General features: G+C 32.5%; 1 long non-coding RNA gene across 1 annotated transcript; it reads left to right on the top strand.

Annotated features, from left to right (window-relative positions):
- Positions 1-801: 801 nt before the first annotated feature.
- On the top strand, positions 802-2,348 carry LOC137823854 (uncharacterized). Its single transcript, XR_011083173.1, has 2 exons — positions 802-1,279; positions 1,371-2,348. It is a non-coding gene; the product is annotated as an uncharacterized lncRNA (long non-coding RNA).
- Positions 2,349-11,401: the final 9,053 nt, after the last annotated feature.

Here is an 11,401-nt window from a genome sequence, read left to right as displayed (position 1 = left end):
AATCCTGCAGACATGTTGACCAAGCCACTTCCATCGGCTAAGTTCGACCATTGCCTGAACTTAGCTGGTATTATCCATACTTAATCAAGGCTTCATGCGCGAGAGAGTGTTCCAGTCAAAGGCAAGTCAAGGTGGAGATTTGTGGGTTATGACTCACCTTTCCGTTTTCTTGGCATAATTGGGAGGTTACTTGCCACAATTAAATTGTAATCAAATGGAGGTTTCTTACTACAATTAATTGTCATCAAAGGGGGGTTAATTACCATTAATTGTCTTTATTTATCTATTAGCCTAAAAGGAATTCATTGTACTCCCAATACCATTATAATGGAAGTTTTGGCTCTCTCGCCGGTGGTTTTTTACCTCTATTTAAAGGGGTTTTCCACCTACAAATTTCTGGTATTATTCTCATTTTCTTTGTTACTTTAATTTCTCATAATCTTTGGTTGAAATTATTACGCTTCCGCACATGATATCCCTACAAAAGTCTAACTTAATCTTATAAAACCGACTTATAAGATGAGATTTGTACTCACTTATATACTATGAAATGTCCTTATCACTAGGCGATTTGGGATGTTCAACATACCCCTCACACGAAGATGGTCAAGCGGAAGACTATATATTTATGGGTGGTCCGATAGTGGGGGGCCTAATAAGCCCAATAAACTTTTCCTAAGATAGATTCTAGATGACTATGATACTATATTAATAAGTGAACTTTAAACCAAATTCAAGTTCCTAAAATTGAGAGATTTATATCTAGTTATATACTATTAAATGTCTTATTATTGCAAACGATAGTCTTGCAAATTCCGGTGACCTAAATCAGTGAACGGAGGTTAGCGGTTCCTGCAACCTAAATCGATTCTAAAATCTTGGTTGAGATTGTTGTGCGTTTTCATCTGCGTTCTTATTTCTTTTTTAAGCGAATTTTGAAATCTATGATTGGAATCGGTTCTGTACTGGATCGTTGAAGCATTGAGGCAAGTTGTTGGAGCTAGTGCGAAACGGAGAAATTTCGAATCGACGGAGATGATTCCAACGAGAATCAGTGAAGTTTTTTTTGTTTTAATTGCCATTCCAAGAGAGCGTTGATTCTGTGATGTGCTTGTTCATGAAACAATTGGTGCAATTCAGTAATATTTTGAGACATTTGGTGGAGGCTGATTTTACACATTTCAGTAATTTTAGTGAACTAATAGAGGAATTCGCATCTGAAAACTGAAACTGGAGCAAGAAAAATGAAGTAAAATGGTTTAGACAATTCATCGAACAGGTTCTATGCATTCTGATTTGTTATTTGGTGATTAGAATTTGAATTTTTTGTGGTATCCAGCAAATTGAATACGCAATATAATTTTATGCAGCTGTTTTCTTTGCAAGATGCGGTGCTGAGCATTTTCTTTTGAGAAACTGGTGCAAAACTGGTAAACTCTGTTAGCTATTTAGAAGTAAATTGGTGAATGTAGCAACAGGAGTTGATTACGCTGATTTGATTTTGGTTTTTGGGTAGCATATTTTGATTTGTGACGTGCTGCTGTTTCACTGCTGATTTATGAAAATCTGTTGCAGATTTTAATTGAATGCAATGTTTCTGTAATTGTTACATTTGCTGAAAACTTGAATTCCACTTTGTAATTTGAACATACTGCAGTACCAGCTGTGGCAGTTGAGAAACGGAGCAACACTTCAAAACGGGAAGTGAACTTACTGTTGAATTGAAGAAGCAGTTTTCAATTTTAATTTTTGGTGCTTGCTGGAAATTGTTGAATGGTTGCTGTAGAAATTTATCAATTGCATTAGTTTTATGATTGTGCTGTTGTTTAGCATTGGTTTTTAGTTTGGTGCTTGGTGCAAAAATCCTGGAGAAGTAATGTGGTAAATTCAATGACCCTTGTCTCTGAATTTCATTTGACTTTTGGTGCTAATAACCGGATATGCAAGACATATTTTTTTTTTTATAAGAAGTATATTTTTTTTACAATGAGACCCGCGGCATTAATCGAATAGAATTAGCTGTTTTGGTGGTGCGGTGAACTGGTGGAGTAGAGCAGTTTTTCAATTTTCAATTTGGTGTTTTTGGTGGGACAAAATCTACAAGTACTAGAAGAATTGACACGAGAGAGAAATCATTGTGCAATTGAGAAATTGTAGGAGGGCCATGGAATGGTGCGCAACCAATGAATAAGCGCTGAACGTGGCAACACCTATCTCTGAAGTATTTGCATTGACTTGTGGGGCCCGTGCGAAGTTTTTATTGGAAGTTTCAATTAATTAGTTTCTCACATTGATTCTTCCTTCACTCCTCCAACTTCCATAAAATATCAAAATACATTTTTATCTTTCATATTTTTTTATTTTTCTTGTGTCATTCTCATAGACTAACTTTTGGATTATGTAATCTGAAAATTAATTATGCATATGAAAAAAACTTTTTGATTACGTAATTCGAAAATTAGTTACAAATTTGGAAAAAGACTTCCAGAGACATAATCTAGAATAGTACCGAGGGATATTTTTTGAAATACAAAAATTTATGGAAGTGAGAGAAAATCATAAGAAGATGCAGAAAGAAACAGTTCAGCAGAATTGAAAACGTGAATTAATGTGCTGCAACAGATTTTACTTTTGGGCTAAAAATGGTAATCTGTAAAATTGGTAAGGGGTCCAATGAGCAAGTTTGAACTAAATTAAAGAAATTTGTATTGTAGCAGATTTTAATTTGGGTCGAGCTATATTGGGCCATCATCTTTTTAGGTCTTATGTACCATTGAAAAATTGATATTCTTTAATTTTTTTTAATCTAGAATATTTTTTAGGTAATTCTTTTTAGTGTTTACTTATTTTATACTTTTTAATTTTTTGTTTATTTTTCTTAATTTTGAGTATTTCTTGATTTTGTATATTCTCGATCTCTTGAAATGAAAATTATTTTTTAGTTGTGATCTTTGAAAAATGTTGACTAAGATTGCTAGATAGCATATTGAAGAAAAAAATATCAAGTTAAGGATGACCACTCTTTAGAGAACAAACAAGTGGAATATTAAAAAGAAGAGTGATAAACATTTGAGAGGAAGATTTGACAAGCTACTAAAATCAAAACATCACATTTTTGTTTTTCATATTGTCACCGAACTGTGTGTTAAATATTTTTCATTTGTAAATTGTTGTTTGTTTTGTGTTTGGGAAAATGTCTTTAAAGCAATCCCAAAGTTAGACATACTAATAATAAAGTGCTTAATCTTGTGGAAATGTCTCAAGAGGCTCAAATGTCACTTGCATTTTGACTTAGGATTTTGTTCGTTTATATTTTCTTGCTTTAGCTTACTTTCTTCTTGTTTTTCTTTTATTTCTAAGTCTCCATAATATATTGGGTGTATCTCTCAAATTTTATAGTTGACATTTCTTTGGTCTCTAGGACTCTTGCACACACATCTAGAAATATCGTTTTGAAGTTTCCTTTGAAGAATATTTGTTAAAACTATTTGAGGAATCTCTAGCTAAGAAAGACATTGGTTGTTAAGTCATCTTAGTGACTCACCACTATTTCCTGGGACTGAACTCAGGGAAACTTCCAACTTTTAAAAGATATTTGTGAAAAAATTTATATCTCATTGTTGAATCAAAACTCTTGTGAAAATTTTTGCCATTTCAAAATGAGTTATCATTCCAATGCATTAAGTGTGTGAGGAAGTAATAGGGATCCAAGAGAGGAATATGGTTAGAGAGATGAGACAAAATGTATAAGAGAAATTTGGGAAAAACAAAAAGAATATAGGGATAGAAAATTTGATGATTGGAAGGATATGATCACATAATTAGTCCTATACCAAAATAAAGGCAAGGGCCATAAAGATGAAGCGTATAGTCAAGAAAGAATAAAAAGTCTTTGTCTAGAGCTGAACCAAATATTAATAACATTTTACCTTCCAAAAAAAAATCTTGTGAGGATCTGCTTGGAGAAAAATCCGTGTTTAAAGCTAAACTAGATAAAGATATAAACTTTTCCTTCATAGAAAAGTCACATGAAGGTTTGACTGAAAAAGAAGAAGAGGAAACCAAAAAAGAAGAGTCTTTTATGGTACCTCCTACAAGGATCACTGAGAAAAAAATCCTTAAAGGGGGATTGCAATACTTTGAACTCTTCTTTTCAATTATATAATGCTAATTCTTCTTCACAAAAATATCAAAAACAACACTTTGTGATGTTGCTTAGCTTGGGAAATAAACAAAACAAAGTGACTTATAAAGAATGTTGTTTAAAAAAGGTCATGTTTCCTTCTTTCAAAACTTTTGTAAAAATAAGAAAGGGCTTTATATCTTTTCTCTTTTCCTTGGTTTTAATTTTCTTTTAATAAAGAATGTTGTCTCATGTTTGTTTGATGTTTATTGTAGATTGACATTTGACCAGGAGAAAAATAAAAAATAATCAGAGACTACTTTCATTGAGCATCATTTAGATATAAGAACAAATCCTTCTCAAAAGTGAGGAAATGATGGAAACCATCTAGCCTCAAAAATTTCGGCTAAGAAGATAAACAAAGATCGAGCTTTAAGGAAGAGATTTAGAGTCTTTTTCTTCTTCTTAGACTTGTAAAAAATTGTTTAGAGTAATTAGGAAGTATTGGGTCTTGTATTTTGAGTCACAGTAGAGTAAAGTGTAAATAGAAAAAAGAGTAGGGTGTAAAATAGTAAAAGAGGGGTGCAAATAGAAATGTAGGCAAGAAAGGGATGGAGGTCTACATGTCCTCACCTAAATGAAGAGGATTTTACTCCAATGAAGGCATGCCATTTTTCACTTTCCCAATGGAGAGGATTTTTACTAATAAGGTGGTGACACTTGTCATACTCTTATGTGAGAGGTATTGAGAGACTTTCTCCTATAATTAGGAGTCTCTTGTACATTTTTTTTTATAATTATGTGGTCACGCTTGTCACTATGAAACTTGACATCTCATCTACCTCGAGTATCAACAACCATTTGCCATCACATGAAAAAAATATTATTAGAAAAAGGAAAAAAGAAAGAAAACAAGCAAATATAGTGGGACTAGACTAAAACCCATATATAAAAAAACTAAGAAAAACGATACTTAGGTAATCTATACCTATTAATAAAAAATTCTAAGAAAAGACTAGATGGAAGCCTATTATCTAATGTAGGCTTGTCAGCACATGCACTCCCTTAACGAAAAATGTGAGAAATCCTAAACCTGATTTTCCCACAATAATTAAGGCAAGTGTTCCACCTATTACAAAGAATTCAAGGAACATTAGTCCTATCAGTAAATGTAGCACAAACCAAGGCAGAATCACATTCAAGCCATAAACTAGTAAGACCCATCTTTTTAGCTTCTTCAATGGCATGTATAACTCCATAAAACTCAGCAACCAAAGCAGCCTGAATATCAAGGAGAATAGAGAAACCATCAATAAACTCCCCTATACTCCCACGGAAAATTCCACCAGAAGTAGCAAAATCAGGAGAGCTCCTAGCAACACCATCAATATTAATTTTAACCTAACATGGTGAAGGAAACTCCCATCTAACAAGAAGAGGATGAAGAAATTTGTCAATACGAGTATTAATATCAAAGAACTTAAGCACATTGAAGTCCAACATATCCTTCCTCACAAAGATTTTAGACGAATTACCCACTAGGAAATTGAAATATTTAATGCTGGAAATGGCCCTGGGAAGATCAATCTGAACCTGAAATCTAGCATAATTTCTCATACGCCATATCATCCAAATAGAGAAGGTAATCACATCAAGTTTAATAAAATTAACCAAAGGACTATCATCATTGTTAATAAAAGAAAGGTGACCATCCACATTAGGGAAATGAGAATTAAGAAAATATTGTCGAACCCAACTACAAATATGCAAAGCATTAGGACATTCAAAAAATAAATGTTGAATAGATTCTTCGTGTTATTCACAAAGAGTACACATAGAACATATATGCAAACCTCTATGCTGAATGTGATGATCCGTAGGAAGTTGCCAATGAAAAACTTTCCAAAGTACCAGAGTTTTGGAAGGAGGAATATATTGAGACCAAATGAACTTACCCCAACCACAAGGAACTCCTAGATGATCCAAGAAAAATTTCCTAGAAGATTTGAGAGTGAAATGACCAGAGAATCCAATTAGGAGTATCATGCTTAATCATGATATTCAAAAAAATGATTCATCTGTTGTAAAGGCAATGGAGTAATCCAATCATAACCATTCCAGAATTGGGAAACTGTAGTCACCAGGGTCTAGAACCATCAGGTACCCCTACAATGTTTGATAAACAAGTAGAAGAACACCATTTATCATTGCAAAAATTAATAACAGTACCTGTACCAACAATCTAAGAGGTATGTTCAAGAATAGTGTCAGAAACTGGTACTTAGATTTAAGAAGAGGATCTATAAGCCAATCTAAGTTGGTACTTAGATTTAAGAAGGTAAGGCGTATTACTATAAGCAAAGTTCAAAGTAAGCTTGAGAAGGTAAGCATTATTTTCGTACTAGAGGTTATTATATTCAAACTTCCATTCTCAAGAAGAGAAAAGATCTTAGCTAAATTAACTGTAGTTATGCCTTTCTTCATAATATCACCCATCCAAATAAAATTTTCACTCCACTGCTCAACTTGCTTAAGAATAGAAGTAGAACATTTATACACATTAAAACTATAAGCAAAGAAACTAGTAGCCATGGTATCAACCAACTGGATCTGACCCATCATGCTAAGAGATTTCCCTTTCCAAGATGCAAGCTTCAATTTGACTTTATCCACCAAAGGTTGAAGAAACCTAATCTTAAGAGCACCAACAAAGATAGGCACCCCTAAATAGTTAAAAGGTAAAAGGACATGCCTGCAAGAAAGATGATGTTGAATTTTTGTAATGAATCTTATAGAATTATCCATGGTGAAAAAGCTACTTTTAGAATTGTTAATATACTAACTAGAAAAATCACCATATTTTTGAAGATAAATACTCAAATTTTGAAGAGACTTATTACTCACCCTACAGAAATCAAATATAACATTAGTATATAAAATGTGAGAAGGAGTGATATAACCTTTAGGGTTAGCCATATGCAAAATCCTCTTATCATTCACAAGCTTAGAAAGGCCTATGCTTAGAACCTCCTCACTAGACAAAAAAGCAAGGGGAAAAACCCACATAACTTCCATTTATCCTAATAAAAATCATAGATGATCGAAGAATTGTACTTATCCAACTGACAAATGAAGGATGGAATCCAAAACGTTTCAAAACCAGCAAAAATAAATTCTAACTCAGACTGTCAAATGCTTTATGAATATCAACTTTATAAGCCACATTACCTCCTTTAACCTTTTTAGGAAGCATGTTAATAGACTCAGAAGTAATATAAATACAATCATGAATCTGTCTGCCCTGCACAAACCCATATCGATTAGGAGAAATGATTCTAGAAGTCACCATAACAAGCCTATTTGCTAGTATTTTGGAAATGTTCTTAAATTTTAAATTGGCAACAACAATGGGTTTGAAATCCTTAATGGAATCAACACCTTGAATCTTAGGAATGAGGGAGACCACATTACTATTCATCCCATGAAGAATCCAATTTTGTTTAAAAAATTGTTAAACAGCTTTGCAAACATCTGTCACAATAATCTCCCAACAAGAGTGGTAGAAAACACCACCAAAACCATCAGGACCAGGAGCACTATTACCATTAAGATTAAAAACAACATTCTTGCTTTCCAAATAATCAGGGCATTTAATTAACATAATATTCTCCTCAGAAGAAACCATAGCCGGAATATAAGTACCAATAAAATATTTCATATTACCATTAATGTGAGAATTAGGATTAGAATCAGCATAGGATCCTAAAAAAATTTAAAATATGATCCTCAATGAGCTTAGGATCTTCAATAACACCATTACGAGTTTTTAATCTATGAATCACACTAAAATGATTTCTTCTTTTTACCATAGCAAGGAAAATAGCAGTATTTTTCTCCCCATCTTTAAACCAAAGCATTCTAGCCTTCTTTTTCCAAAACAAGTATTGATAATGAAGGGAATGACCAAACTCCTCTTTAGCGGTCTTTTCTTGACAAATAAGTGTTTCAGGGACTAGTGGACTAACAGTCTCCAAACTTTGTTGGATAGCAAGTATGGAAGTCTTCTTAAGAAGCACTTCATTCAGAACATTACTAAAAGAATTTTTATCCAGCTTCTAAGCTCAATTTTCATCCTTTTCAATTTTTGTTGCAAAATATACATAGTGTTGATCAAGAGTGATCAAAGGCTTTGAAGAATCCAAATCCAAGTGTTTGATGCAAGGCTGGAGTTGTTGTTGTGTTTAGGATAGGATCGGGGTAGTTTAAATGTGTAATCCACTCTTTGTTGAATCTAAAGCTAATGTGTTTTTAAAACCTTTTTAAGATTAAAGTGTTTTTCAAACTAAGTGAAAAACAACTTGTTGTTTTGTCGAAACAACCGATTGTTTTACTCTTAAGTGTTTTTGAAAAGGTTGAAAACTGTTTTGGTTGGTTGACTTGCTGTCAAACCAAAACAATCGATTGTTTCGTGATTTCAATCGATTGTTTCTTTGAAAATCATAACAGAATTTTGTTTTATTAGTTGAGTGTGCTTTAAATGTTTTTCAACTGAATACGCTCATCTATTAAATGCTTTGACCAATCTTTGAAAGCTATAAATAGTTTGTTTATTTTTTATAACCAAAAAAAATAAATTTGAGTTTTTCAGTTGTGAAAGATTGCTTTCAAGTTTTGAACATTCACAAAAGCTTTGGGTTTTCTCAAGAGATAGTACAATAGGATTACATCTGTATTGATTTCAGTTTGTTATGTAAACAAGTGTAATTCGTTGTGAACATTTTGTAAATTCTGGTGTTGTTGCCAAGAAGTGTTGTGTGCTCTTGAGGTTGTCAAGATCAACATTCTTGGTGTGTGTTGTGCCAAAGGAAGTGTGTTTCTTGAAGGGTTCAAGGTCACTTCTTTGGTAGTTTGTGTGTAATCTGTATTGGTTGCTTAGTGGATTGCCCAGTGGCTTCTGGGGACTGGATGTAGCTCTTGGTTTAAGAGTGAACCAGTATAAATTGTTTGTGTATCTCTTTCTTCCGTTAAGCTCATTTAAGTTCAGTTGTTATTGTTTTTCTGGTATAAACAACGGATTGTTTCGAAGAAACAACCGATTGTTTTTCTGTTGCTTTGCTGTTTTGTGCTTTATATCTTAGCTAGCTGAATTTCTGATTGAGTTTCATACAAAGGATTTTGTTCTAGCTGAAAAAGTTTTCTAAAACCCCCTTTAAACAATTCAACCCCCCTCTCGTTTAAGGCCATATATTCTAACACATAGAACAACCAACAACAATATTTTTTCAAGAATCATGATTAAGCTCCATACACGATTTATCCTGAAGCCACATATTAAAGAATCGAAAAGCACACTACTGCAGAAAAGTTCTTTAACGATGGTTAAAAAGACCATATGAAGACAGTTTGGGAACCATCGTTACTTTGAGTGTCGTCATAAATCAATTGTTTATAACGATGGTTCGGGAATCGTCGTTATAAAATAATATTAACGACACTGTAAAAATTGTCGTTATTCTGGAAAATAAAAAACAATAAAAAAAAATCTTTATTTTTACCATCGTTGTAAATGGTGTCATTGAAACTTTTTTTGTTCTTTTAAAGACGGTTCTAACATTCAACCATCGTTATAAATGTATTATTTTAAAAGAAAATGTTGTATTATTATATATATATATGATCTAATCATACTTAAAATATCAAATTTCCATAACAATAATGCATCTAATATCATAATCTAAATATGAAAGACTACATAGAATAAATTAAGTACATATAACATTCTAAAAAAGTTCTACAATATATGAAAAAGTTCTATGTCATTCTAAATTCTACTAATTCATCTATCCTAAGGTGTAATACATGGTTATAAAATATTTTGACCATGTCTTCACATACTCCAATGCTTCTGAATCTAGCGGTTGTGGATCATTGAAAAGCTACGACATTTGAAATATTTTTTGAATTAGTGCATTAATAATAAAACTCAAAATTTAAAGTGTTTTTATATTGAGGTATTATCTTATCTCAACCTCTATCAATTCCTGCTCGCATAATAGTCGACATCCATTCCATAACATAATAACCACACTCATAATTTCCAGATTGCTTATTGCACTACAAGTCAAAATAAATGTTATTAAATGAATGAATGAGACACATTAAAGTGAGTGAACAAATATACTTTAAATACCTTAAGGTGCATCCAAGTGAGTCTTTTTGCATTTGCACTTCCCTTCCCATTCCACATGTTATATCCAAAATAAGCACTAAAATCATAAGATTTCATGTTAGATCACATAACATTATGTAATGTATAAGTAATAATAAATTTTAAATGAAATTGTCTTACCTATCTATAGTGTGTTTGAAATAGTTTGGAGGTTTCTTATGCAAGTAGCAAAACCATGCAGTGGTATGATCTTGAACGGATATGATTAATAGTTGCCAATGATGCCTATATAACAAATTAGTTAGTTTCTCTTATTTCAATAATTTAGTAGAACTTATTTAATGAATATAGACTTACTTATGGATATACGGAGCAATATAAATTCATTTTCCTCCATTCTTTAAGGAATTGGTGATGTATGTTTGTGTTTCTAACTTTTTGTTACCAAGTGATTGAATGAGTTGAGGGTCTAAAAACCCATATGTATCTTATTTCCCCTCATTGGAGCATAATCGACAAATATATACCTAAATTTTCAAATAAGTTATAACTAATATATATAATAAATAAAAAGTTAAAAATATTTTAATAATTGAACTTACATGATCCATAACTGCAGAACTGTTATGTTAATCTCCTGATTTTCAGATGCAAGGTCCAACAAATAAGACATGTGAAAGTACAACGGTACATCACTATGCCTTCCAAAAACATTGGTATCTAGGCCAGACAATGAAAGTATGTAATGCCCCTTCTACAATTGTCACCTCTAATGTCGACACAAAATCTACAACATCACCATAAAGGACCTTCTCCCCCGTGACCTTTATCAAATTAGAAGGAATAGGCACATTGTGTCACATTGTGATGTGAGTTGATTTTAGAATTGTTCATTTTATGGTGTGACACTTTACTTAGATTGAGATTTTAGGAATTTAAGAGTGAAGACCTTAGGAAAATCCCCACTAGACATTAACTTAACCAAGTGGTTAAGTAGATGTGAAGGTGCATTTCTCAAAGGCAAAAGGAAAAGACATTGATAAGATGAACATGATGACAAGAATAGGTGCGGAATTAAGCATGGAAAGCAAGAGTAAATGACAATGGTC

The sequence above is a fragment of the Phaseolus vulgaris genome, chromosome 11, assembly GCF_000499845.2.
Source record: "Phaseolus vulgaris cultivar G19833 chromosome 11, P. vulgaris v2.0, whole genome shotgun sequence".
NCBI classification, from domain to species: domain Eukaryota; kingdom Viridiplantae; phylum Streptophyta; class Magnoliopsida; order Fabales; family Fabaceae; genus Phaseolus; species Phaseolus vulgaris.
This window is presented reverse-complemented; position numbering and strand designations above follow the sequence as displayed.